Source organism: Antechinus flavipes, chromosome 4, assembly GCF_016432865.1.
Source record: "Antechinus flavipes isolate AdamAnt ecotype Samford, QLD, Australia chromosome 4, AdamAnt_v2, whole genome shotgun sequence".
Lineage (NCBI taxonomy): Eukaryota > Metazoa > Chordata > Mammalia > Dasyuromorphia > Dasyuridae > Antechinus > Antechinus flavipes.
The window spans coordinates 118,884,525-118,897,185 of NC_067401.1; positions in this window are offsets into that span (position 1 = coordinate 118,884,525).

Sequence of the window (12,661 nt, forward strand, 5' to 3'; positions counted from 1 at the left end):
GGCAATTACCCCCGGGTCCTCAGATAATTTGGGAAGACGCTGAGGGAAATAAGGGCACTGTCCGCCCTTACATAGTTCCTAATCTACCTATTAACCTATGGGGAAGAGATATTCTCTCACAAATGGGTATTATTATGTGCAGCCCCAATTCTGTAGTCACAAGACAAATGCTAAGCCAGGGTTTTCTCCCTCAACAAGGATTAGGGAAAAATAACCAAGGTATCAATCAGCCTTTACAAGTACAGCCGTACCCTGGCCGTGCTGGCCTTGGTTTTCAGAACCATTTTTTATAAGGGCCACTGGTCCGCCCAGCCTGCAGGCGGACAAGATCAAAACACTCCAGTCTGGTTTGACCAGTGGCCCCTTTCCAAAGAAAATATGTTGCGCCGTCCATAGATCCTTTTCGCTTGAAATACCCCAAACCTGCCACTAGACCTTAACCCTAATTTCATTTAGGTACCCCAAAGCTAGACCCCAACATTTGGTTCCCTGACGAAATAAACACCTGAAGCTAGATAATTTGGCGATCAAACTGGACCCCGACCTTTTCGGGGCACACTCAGAACCAATCTGGGTTTTGAGCTGTTCAAGCAGTATTCTTCCGGGAAGAATCTGCGTTCTTTCTTTGGTCTCACTCTATCTCTAAAGGTAGTGGGGAGAATATCTGTGTTCCGTCTCACCCTACTTCCATTTCAGGTGAAAAGTCTTCTTTGATCTAGACACTCCCCTGCCTCTAAAGTCTTTCCTGGAGCAGATGCTTTGCTGAAGAAACTCCCACTAACCAAATCCTTTGGAGAGAGAAAGGCCCTTCCTTTGCATCTCAATGCATTTCTAATCTTTTTTTCCTGTCACCAGATAGTCCTGCTCTCCAGCAGGAACTGTTGAGACACGAGAGGAAGTGTCTCTTTAACACCACCCCAGACCAAAGAGTGGTCATGTGGCCGTTCTGGGGACCTTACCCTTCTCGGGGGTCCCAGGCCAGCGCTCTCTTTGCTCTGTTCTGGGGAGATAGCCGGAGAAACTTAAAAGGAGCTGTGTTTGAGCCCTTCTCCCACTCCACTGTTAAATGCAATGGAGTCTCTAATGGTCAGGCTGTAGCCACGAGGAGAAAGGTCACTAAATTGGGGTGAGTTTAGAGAATGTCTCTGCCCACGGCAGCTACTCCCTGGACAGGGGTAAGCAGTCTTCCCTTCAGGTTTTGCTCTCCCAGTAAGATTTGGGGACTTAGATGAGCTGCCCCGCCTTCAAGTTCCAGTGTGGAATCGCCAGAGGAGCCCTCGCCATTCAAGACGCACTGCGCTGGGTAAGATGGCATCTCTTCCTCCCCAACCCTCGTTCTGGCCTCTCCTCCCCCTTCTTCCAGGGAGTGGGGAGTGTAGAACTCGAGGCCTGGTTCGGACCTCTCCCATGTGGCTTGGCAACCTGCCATTTAAATGCTCCTATCCTGTCCCCTTCTTGGGGTTACTGTACAGTGGGGAGATTGGGGACTCAATCTAAATCTTCTCAAATCTCCGGAAAGGATGTCACCAACTTTTAAAATAGAAGTTTGCTAGCAATTTGGACAAGTGAGCCGCACCCCTTCCAGACCTTTACCTGGCTCTTAAAGCCGCAGCTTCTAGCCCTCAGGACGTGTGCTCGTCCTATACATTTAAACGGGACTCAGTTTCCCTGATTTGGTCATCTTGTGTTAATTGTAGAAGCCTCAGAATTACGCTTTCGCATGCTCACAAGGCTGTCTACAAAGATGGGATTTTAAACTGCTCTCGGTTTTTTTCTTAGCTTCAGGGCACTACTTAAAACTTTTTAGCTGCTTATGGAGAGATAATCTAGGTAAGCCAGGCTAGGTCTGTCTGTCTCACACTTTCCTACCTTACCCTACAGGTGGGAACTCTTTTGCTCCTAATTTTCTTAGTCCTAAAACCTTTTGCTCTTAGCACACTTGGTTCTATTCTTTTCTGGATTGGCATTCTATGTCCCTGCCAACAAAGGATTTTTTCCTGGGCTCCAACCCTGGCCAGGTTGCAGCTTCAAGAAAGACCTTTGGAATGATGGCTGGGAATGAAATTTTAGGTCAAGGCAAATTAAATTCTTTAAAAGATGGCTTTTTATTTCTTTTCTCCCCTCAGTCCTTGACTGCAGCAAGAAATGAGTAAATGAGAGAAACTGAAGCCATTTAAGAATTCGGTGAATACCTTTAGGAAAGAAGTCTGCCTTTCCTGTGTGCTTTTCTATGTTCTCTAGACTTGTTCCCTGTTTTCCCTCCTCCATTCTTTGAGACGCTGAGGGACTAAGATGGGATAGTTTACCTTCCTACTTAGATGGTGTGTTTTCTAGAGGTATTGGGTAATTTGTAACTGAGTTATGCCTTAAAATTTGTCATCTCTGATGGGCAATTGTAAGTTATATGAAGTTTGGTTCAGTTACTTGTGAACTTCAAGATCTGTGTAATGTTAAATTTAAAACTATCTACTTAGATAAGAAAAATAGCTGTATAAGCTGTAAACCCTTTACTGTGATTCTTGAACTAGATTTTATCTGAAGTCCTTGATTAATGATAACTGATGTAGAAGATAAAATCTTTTGGGACTGCAGCTAATATTTGCTGGGAGTTTTGAGTTCAGGTGTGATTGCATAGACCAGAAGTAGAACTGCCTTAAATAACTATTTTAATTTGTGGCCACACTATGATTGTTGCTAAGCTTTTTTCCTGGGGCTAGAGTTTCTTTATCTAAAGGTTTACTTCGCCCAGGTACTTGGGGCAGCTCCCACCTTGCCTTTTGAGAAAGATGACCGGCCTTTTACAATGTATGTTGATGGAAGGCAGGGCTAGGCCCCTGACTTGCGGCTCAAATGCCCGGGCTAATTTGACCTCGCTGGGAAATCCTTGCAGTCTTGGGGGGATTTGTCGCTCATAGGACTCTGTGAGGCCCTGAGTCTTAAACTCTAGGTCTCTGGACAGGTAGGCTTGGCTAGGCCTTCTAGGGTGACTGGAGTCAATTGGCGACAATTGGCGTGTTTGGGTGTTTTTAGAATTTAGATTCCGTCCAAATTCAATGGGTGTGCCCAGTCCCAGCCAGCCCTCGCGGAAAGAAATGAGAAAAATGATCAGAGAATATCGGTAGATAGTCCCTTGGGAAACGAATTAAGTAATTGGAACAAACTGCCAAAATATAAAGGAAAAAGCAAGAAAAAGATGATAAGGTATTGCTGCTTTGTCTGGGGTGACAAAGACATTGGTGGAGGCACTATTTGGCCTAAATTTGGCTCCCTTGAAGATTGGGTGTGCCAAATACTGAATTTGTGGGTTAATAACAAAGAACCTGTTAATCCAGAGGAGGTTCTATATGCAGGACTATGACTTTCCGGGGCTTCTATAATGTTGAGTAAGAGTCCAAGTGTAAAGGACACGAAGGAGGAAACTTTAAAGACCCAGCAATGGGACCCATTGTTATCTCTCCCTCCTCCATACTTATCCCCACCCCCAGAAGAAGCCATGGTTTAAGGAAAGGGAAGGTGAGGACTTAATCCCATCAGCTCCTCCGGGGCCCCTCAGGGCATGGGAGGATTTAACTCGATTGACCCCACCTGGACTCCAAAAAGAGTCATTCTCTTTAAGGAAGGAATTAGATCAAATTCAAAGAGATATCCGAAATTATCCTTTGCCGGGAACTAAAACCCCAAGTCCTAAATTATATCCCTTAAGAGAGGTTCCTTCGGCCCAGGGAGGTATAGGATTTGTGAACGCTCCCCTGAGCACCACAGAAGTCAGGGCCTTTAAGAAGGAAATGAGGTCCTTGATAGAAGACCCCACTGGGCTAACAGAACAGTTTGATCAATTCATTGGAATTTGTCTCCTAGGACCTAACATGCTTCCTCCCAAACAGCTTGAAGGCGTTTGCAACCACACTATACTAAACCTGATGTGGCAATATGTGGCCGCTCCTGACGGCTCTTATTTTGCATGCTCTGCTGGCCTTACTACATTTCTGGATGCCCGATCTTTTATCAAAAAACGCGATTACTGCGTTTCTGTCTTTCTCTTCCCTCATATTAATATACACCAGGCCGATGATTTCCTTGATATCTGGGAAAGAAAAAGTACTGGCAATTTCAGGACCAGGAGGGAACCCCTTACTGCATTAACCCTGACCGTCCTCCTTGGCCTAGGAGCGGTAGGAACGGGGACGGGTATAGCCTCCCTCATACAAAATGACAAACAATATTCCCAATTGAGCGCTGCTATAGATAAGGATTTACAGGAATTGCAAGCAGGACCTAAACACCTTAAAGACTCAGTAGCATCCTTAGCTGAAGTCGTCCTGCAAAACAGAAGAGGCTTAGACCTTTTCTTCTTACAACAAGGAGGTCTTTGTGCAGCCCTCAAGGAGGAATGCTGCTTTTATTCAGATAAACTTGGCCTTGTTGAAAACAGTCTACCAAAAGTTAGGGACAGTCTGGAAAAAAGAAAACAGGAAAGAGTAAAAAATGAATCCTGGCATAAGAACTGGTTCTCCACTTCTTCCCTGCTATCCACTTTTCTCCCTAGTATTCTCGGCCCTCTTGTGGGACTCCTTCTCCTCCTTTCTTTTGGCCCTTGGGCCTTTAATAAACTAACCACTTTCGTTAAATCTCAAGTAGATTCTGCGATCACAAAAAGATACATCTTTTATCATCAGTTACGAGACCAAGACACCTTGGAACCTGAAGAGAAGATCGAACCACTCAAATTCACTGAACAGCTCCTGAAACAGACAGGGTGTCAACGATTGAGAAAATTGTTGTTCTCATGTTTTAAAAAATCTTGAATGTCATGGAATCTGTATAACTGTGTAGTCTGTCATATATGTTCCATGTTCTGTGTGGTTTGTCTGTTATGTTGTTGGTTGGAAAACAACGTTGCAACTGTGCATAGTAAATTGGAGCTCCATGTTTGTCTGTGTGTCTGTGTTAAAAATTAAAATAAGCTTGTATGAGATAAGGATTCAGCTTCTGTATTGCAGGCTTAGAAAATATCAAGAAGTTTGAAATATCTCTCTCTCTCTCTCTGTCTCTGGCTGACTGCAGCAGCCTGTGAGAAAAAGGGAGAGAAAGAAAGAAAAAAAAATAGATTGAAAGGGATTTGAAAGTTTGGAAAGTTAATATACAGCAGTATGCTAACATTTAAAGGAAAGACGTTTGAATAGAATATCTAGGCATTCTCTGTGAAGGCAGAGTAAAACACTAAATGGGCTTCCTTGGAAATTCACCGAAGCCGCTTTGGATTTTGGAATGGGAAAAGGGAATTCAAGGTGAAACATACTTCTCTCTGAGGGTGGGGAATCCTGGAAAAAGCCCCTAATCTGTTTTTGCTGATTTAAAAGCTTTGTTAAGTTTTAAGAACAATGATTAAGGATAATTTGCATGTCTTTAAGGAAAAGCCTGCTAGAGTAAAGAACTATAAAATTCAAGCTTAGCCTGGCCTAGGCAATAAATAGCTCTAGAGATAAGATGATAATCGCTGCTAAAAAAAAAAAAAAAAAAAAAAAAAAACTTTTAAAAACAGCTGTATTACTTTGATTCAGTTTGTTACCTTCTGAAGGTTGTTAACACAAGTTAATACTTTAAAACCAGCTCTGCTGGACATGTGTGGATTTTTGGAGGTTTACTATTCACTATAGTGTGAATCTTACAGGTTTTTGATGGGATAAGGAAAGAGGAATGCAGGTGAGTTAGGAAGGACTGATTTGTAAGGGAAATTAAGGTTCGATTGGTATCAGAAGGGTGAAAGAAAGACTTTTGGGAGTAGGTGAAGAGGTGGGGGAAGGAATCACCCACCCCCACTGCCTTCTGCTACTTTACCAAAGGAGTAGCTGGGAAGGAAAGTTCTTTAAGGAGATTGTTTAAGTATGTAGTCAGAGGGAAAGAGAAAGTTGGAAATGGGTGGATTTGGGAAGAAACCTGATATTGGGAAACTGATGGGTTAAATCGTGAAAAGGATCCCCATGTAGAAAATTGAGTGGGGAACCTGAGGGAAGTTTTTTCTAGGGGGTCAGGAGTGGGGGAAGGATGGCCATATGGAATCTTCTCCGCCCCTCACCTCCCTGAGTATGTTCCTGCCGCTTTTTTTTCTTATCTGATTACAGCCAGTGCAGCAAACTGTGATTTTTAAGGACATGCTTACTTTAGCTTAATTGATTGAATATTTGTTTCTTCATAAAGGTTTTCTTGGTTAAGAGATATGGTCGTAAATGTGATCCATACTTTGGTCCGAGTATTTCTAGTTTAATTGCTACCTTCTTGAATTCTTTTATGTGGAATTGGGTCTTTTGTATAAGTTTAAATTGATTGTATTGGGTCATTCTGAGGTTATTTAAAGGGTCTCTGAACATAATAGTTTTTTCTCTTTGTCCTTTTGAAAATGTTTGTTACAATATGCAATTTGGGATATTTTTCTATGTATTGGGTATTTTAAAAGCAAAATGATTTGTATGTATAATGCTCACTCATGTAACATCTACCTAGATATGATAATTGTTCTAAGTTGTGAACTTACTGAGACAAAATTGCTTTCTGTTATGACTTATAAGGATATGATAAATAATTGTTTAAGATTTATCCGAAATTTGATGACATCTGTTGTTGGAGTCTTTGGGCTTAGAGTTAATTCGCTAATGCTATTTGGGAGTTTTAAAGCTCCACCCTGTGACAGTTAATGGGACAATTGATTGATAAGCTGTTAAAACTCAATTGCTTATGTTATGTTATAGTTATGTTCTTGCATTTTTCCTTCTGTAACTGATCTCTCTGATCAGAGCAATGGTCAATAGAATTGTTAATGCAATTCAATTATGTCATGCTTTGCTATTTTCAGTCTGGTTATATGTAATCATTGTATCCTAAATGCTTGGGCAACTATTTCGCCTGGTCATCTGTCTGTTACTGGATATTTGTGTTTTGTTCCTTTAAGGTTTCTACATGATAAGTGGACAATTAACAGGGGTCTGTAAGACTGCAGCTGTTTGCTTGGCCTGTAAAGCAAACTCGTCTCTTCACACAGGAAACTGCTGGCCAATCCATTTTGGCCTCCTCGTATTTTGCAACAGTCTGGTGAACTGAGTCTATCTGAGACTGATCCAATCTTTATGTGTTAGATTTGTGTTTTTGTTCTAGATTTTGGTCAAATTACAGATATTGTCTTGCTTCTGGAACCTGGATCAGCTTTGATCAGCTTTGATTGCCAGCATGACACACCCACTCTGCAAGGAATGAGAGCCTCCTATCACTTCACAGCCTGAAGCAGCAGTTTTAAAATGAGACCATGGACTTGACCCTGCATCGACTGTACTTTGGACTGATATGAGGGACTTTGGGAATGGTTGACTGACTGTTAAACCTTGCCTGGATCATCTATTACTGTGTGTTTTAAGATTTGATATGGATTTGTTAAAACTATGTAATTATTGCTGTTATGTTTGAGGGCTTTTTAGGAAATGCTACTGTATTAGTCTGTTATGTATAGGGATTTTGATTTGCTCTTGGGATTTATATGGGGAATGGTCATTTGAAAAGGGGAGGTAGAGATAGAACATTGGGGAAACTGGTATATTTTTTCAATATACCTGAAAGAATGGGAACTCTTAGCTCCTATTCACTTTGCCTTAAGCACTTTTGCCCCACCTCCTCCTCATATCCATACAAGGTCTGGTCTCAGGTAGTGCCCCCTCCCGCATTCAGTAAATAAGCTGTGGGTGAGCCAATGACGGGATTATTGTGGCCCCATATTTCAGGATCATCATACCCTCTGGCTGCAGGAACACCCAATGACGGGATTATTGTGGGCCCGTTTTCCAGAAGCACACCCTGGAAGTTTGATGCTGGGGTGCTGGGACGGATGCCGCCCACATAGCCTAAGACAGGGGTCCTGCCCTTTTCTGGCCTTTTAAGGTCGGATTACTTGGGTACTGAATATGGATGCCGGCCACATAGCCTAAGACAGGCCTCCCACCTATTTAATAATAAGGAAAGGGGGATATGCCAGAGACCATGCTCTTCAAGACCATGTCCTTGAACACTGCCAGAGGCCATGTCCTTGGACGCAGGAGACAAAGAGCTAAGAAGAGCAGCAAACACCCTAAATTCCTGAGATTAGATAATGTGTGTCCCAAGAAATCGGTCATCTCCGCCCAAGATCTAGATAACAGTATACTCTAGGATTTCCGCCACACCTATGGTCCGACATTCTTCTCATTGTAACCCCCCACTCAGAAATCCTATTTAATTAAACTCTCTTCATTCATTAAACAGAGACATTCACCATCTTAAATCTTGAGTTGCCTCTCTGTCTCTCCGATTCCATTCCAAAGCACGTGGTGCTTTACAGACTGAGTGTCTTACAGAGCCTTTGCTCCCCCTCGGCCCCGGCTCCACTCTATGACCCACTGTTGATGTCCTGCCGGACAGGACACACCCCCTATCTCACTAGTTCATACTGAATGAGAAGCCCTTTAAGCATCCTTCTTTGTTTTTACTCCTTGCTTAAACCTAGTGGGATGTGACTGCTGGTTATGCTTTAACCTTGAACCCCCTTATTCTGTTGGAGTTGCCCTGGCAGACTCAGGGTTTGGCACTTTCTTTTTTGAAACACCCAGAAATCAGGCACCTTGGGACTTGGCAGTCTCCAGCCCTGTAACCCCAGGTTCTTAACTATATCTCAGTGTTCTCAAAGGACGTTTCAGGCCTCTAATGTCCGGAGTTTGTCTGCCTTGATGGTCTCACTGTGCATCTTCTCATGGCTCTGCTCAGGAATCTGTAGCCTGGGCGGGGACGGGTGGAGCTACTCCAGGCCTCCCCCTTCTCCCCTGGAGCAGGTTGCCCCTCTGAGTGGGCACTGGCTTGGGCCCTGCTACTCCCTCTATAAGCAGAGGCCGAGTTACGTGCATAAATGACTGCAGACCACCTAACACCATCTCAAGCTGGATTCTCTGGCTGAGATGGGGCTCCATCCGTCACGCCGCAGCAGGGAGCCTCTGGGGTTGTGAGGGAGAGACTCGCCCTCGCCATGTAAGTCATTTTTCTACTTCTAGTTCGGTTTATTTGCCCCAAATAGGGCTGGTCAACATTACGGTTCTGGGACCTTCCAGGTATCTAGGGGAAGGTAATTGAACGATTTGTTCCCTAAATGGCCCTACCTCAGTTTCCCTGAATTGTTCTGCCTCAGTTCCCCTGAATTGTTCTGCCTCAGTTCCCCTGTTTGCAGGCTCCCCCCTCCTGTTCATTAGGACTGATATAACTTAGGGCTAGTTACTTGTACATTTGCCAACTCCACATAAGGGGGATTCAACGAGACCTGTGGGCAGCCGGCCCTCGTACAGACCGCAAGATCCCCCGGCCCGGCTGGTGGCCAGGGCTGGCGGGCCCTGCACAAGGACGTGTGGTTCTTCCAAGAGCCTTGAGCGAGCCTTTGTCTCAGAACCGCCCTCCCTGACTCACTTGGGGGGCTCCCTCATGTGACCCGCCTCCCTTCTCACCTGGGAAGGAATCCCTCGCTGAGGCTGCTGCCCGCCCCTGCCCGACCTGGGCCAGAGCGAACCCCGCCTGGGCCCCCATGTGCTTGCTCTGCGCCCCCCGGGACTCTCTCACCGGGGAGTGAGTGGATTTCACGGACACAGAAACCCGGGTTCAAGGACATCTTTTCTTTTGCTTTTTGTCGACACCTTCTCAGGTTGGCCTGAAGCCTTTCCCGTAAATCCGCCTCGGTCGCAGCCAAGGACCTTGTGACTGGGACACTCCCCGGTCCGGCCTCCCTCTCTGCCTCGGGTCTGCCAACGGCCCGGCCCTTGTTTCTGGGGTTGTTGGGTCCCTGGCTCAGCCCTCGGGGTCCAGGCGCCCGCACGGTGCCCACGGACCACAGGCCTCGGGTCAGGGAGAAGCGTGACCAGGAGCCCATTTCTAGACCCTGCTTGGGAGCCAGCAGACCTGGGTAGGAGCCTATTCGGTGCCCCACCCCCATCCTTCCCCGCATGGGGCAGGACGGCTCTCAGCATGGTTCCCTTTTCATGCCTCCAGGACACCGGGCAGCGGTCAGGGCCTCCCCCTCCCAGCCTGCTGGGCCGGACCTCCCCCCGGGGGATTGGATCCTGACCAGATTTCCTCGTGGCTCTGCCTTGGAACCCCGCGGGACCGGCCCCCCCAGGCCATCCTCTCCATCCCTTCAGCAGTGAAGGTGGCCCAGCGTTTGGTCTGTTAGATAGGTGAGGAGGGCTGCTCCTACGCTAGCTCCCCTCCTAGTGGGGTTGGGGATAGCAGGCTCCACAGCTGTGGAGACCCTGCCCTGATCCATGGGGACAGCCAGCCGATAGCACCAGGATTTAAAGGGCCTAGAAACCCACCTATCCTTCCTGGGGAGCTCCCTGCACTCCTTGGCGGGGGCCGTCCTACAGAATCGTCAGGGCCAGATTTTCTCTATCTTAAGCAAGTAGGGTACGTGTGGCCCCGGGGCAGCTTGTTGTTTCTATGCTAACAACTCTGGGGTAAGGAGAGAGTCCCTCTCTGCAGTTAGACAATGAATTGAGGAGACCACTCAACACCAATCAATGTCCTGATCCCAGTCACTTTTCAATTGCTCCCCCAGTAACTTTCCTTGTGACCTCCCTGATAGGCCCCCTTACCCTATTTCTTTTTTTTTTTTTTTTGAGGCAATTTTGTTACTTTATTGTTAAAAAAATCTGCAACATAAATTCAGTTTCCTATACACAAGCTGTGTTTTTTGAGTTAATCTTTGTATACTGAAGTATATATCGCTGTTAATGAATAAATTCATAATAAATACGATTCGAAAGTGATGGTCAGGTTCAATCTCATAATGGTAGTAGTGAGGAAAATAAAATTGGGAGTTAATTGATTTGTCTAATGGGTTGGGACCCAAAGTCATATAGTTACAAATCTTGACTAGAATCCAGGTTTCCCATGAAGAGAAAACAAAGGACTTGGGTGTAGAATGTCCTTCGGGACCCAAATCAATGCCTCTGTTGTCTAAAGGCTTCTTACTTTTGTTACTGTAGCTTCTACATCTTCTTCTAGGAAAGATGGAAGTTCTAGGTTTGACTGAAATGCTCTTGCTCTTCTTCCCCTTCCCTCCCTTTTGTTTTCACATGACCACTTTGCCATCTTTGGTTGCTTTTTGATATGATAGTGATTGTTGATCTCCTATTCTTCCTCTTTCTTTTTTTTTTTTTAATTTAAATTTTATTTTATTTAATAATAACTTTGTATTGACAGAATCCGTGCCAGGGCCCCTTACCCTATTTGTGCAGGCTCCACTGATTGCCCCGTGCCTAATTAATTGTCTAACCACGTATATCAGGAAGAGGATCCAGGCAGTTAAGTTGTTTGTTGCTAAGGTCACATACTCTTCCCTGGCTCTAATGAGTCCAGTCTCTGACCGCCTCAAGAAAAGGGGGGAGTGAAGTGGAAAAGTGCCCCAAAATGGGAGTGTGAGAAACATAATCTTGAATCTTTGTAGTTAGAAGTTTATTATTAGTTCTTCACTCCCTAATGCAGATGGTATTTTTTAACAACCCAGATGTGCTGTCCTGAGAGTCTTGAGACCTTGACAACCTGATAAGCTTAAAGAAATACTGCTGTTGTGTTACTACTGGGCTTATTTCCCAAAGAGATCGTAAAGAAGGGAAAGGGACCTTATGTGCAGGAATGTTTGTGGCAGGTCTCTTTGTAGTGGCCAGAAACTGGAAAATGAGTGGGTGCCCATCAATGGGAGAATGGCTGAATAAATTGTGGTATATGAATGTTATGGAATATTATTGTTCTGTAAGGAATGACCAGCAGGATGAATACAGAGAGGCTTGGAGAGACCTACATGAACTGATGCTGAGTGAAATGAGCAGAACCAGGAGATCATTATACACTTCGACAACGATACTATATGATGATCAATTCTGACAGACCTGGCCATCCTCAGCAATGAGATGAACCAAACCAGTTCCAATAGAGCAGTGATGAACTGAATCAGCTACACTCAGGGAAAGAACTCTGGGAGATGACTAAGAACCATTACATAGAATTCCCAATCCCTCTATTTTTGTCAACCTGCATTTTTTATTTCCTTCACAGGTTAATTATACACTATTTCAAAGTCCGATTCTTTTTATACAGCAAAATAACTGTATGGACATATATACATATATTGTATTTAATTTATACTTTAACATATTTAACATGTATCAGTCAACCTGCCATCTGGGGGAGGGGGGGAAAGGAGGGAAGGAGGGGAAAAATTGGAACAAAAGGTTTGGCGATTGTCAATGCTGAAAAATTACCCATGCATGTAACTTGTAAATAAAAAGCTATTTAAAAAACAATACTGCTTATTGCTGTCTGGGAATGACCCCCTTAGAGTGATAACTTTTTGCCTCCTGTTTAGAATAGAAATTCCTTTATTATGACAAATGTATCAAGAAATATTTTGACGTCTCTTCTTTCTATAAATATATGGCCCTGAGGCCACTCCTTCCTGACCCCTCCAGTCTTGGTGTTGGGGAATCAGTCCTGGTCAGTAATAAACGCTGTTAAAACTTTATTATTTTGGCTGCCCTGTTTTTCTCTTGCTTGGGCACTTCAAAGGCAAGAGAGAAATGGGATGATAGTGGGGACAGAAGGATTGAGG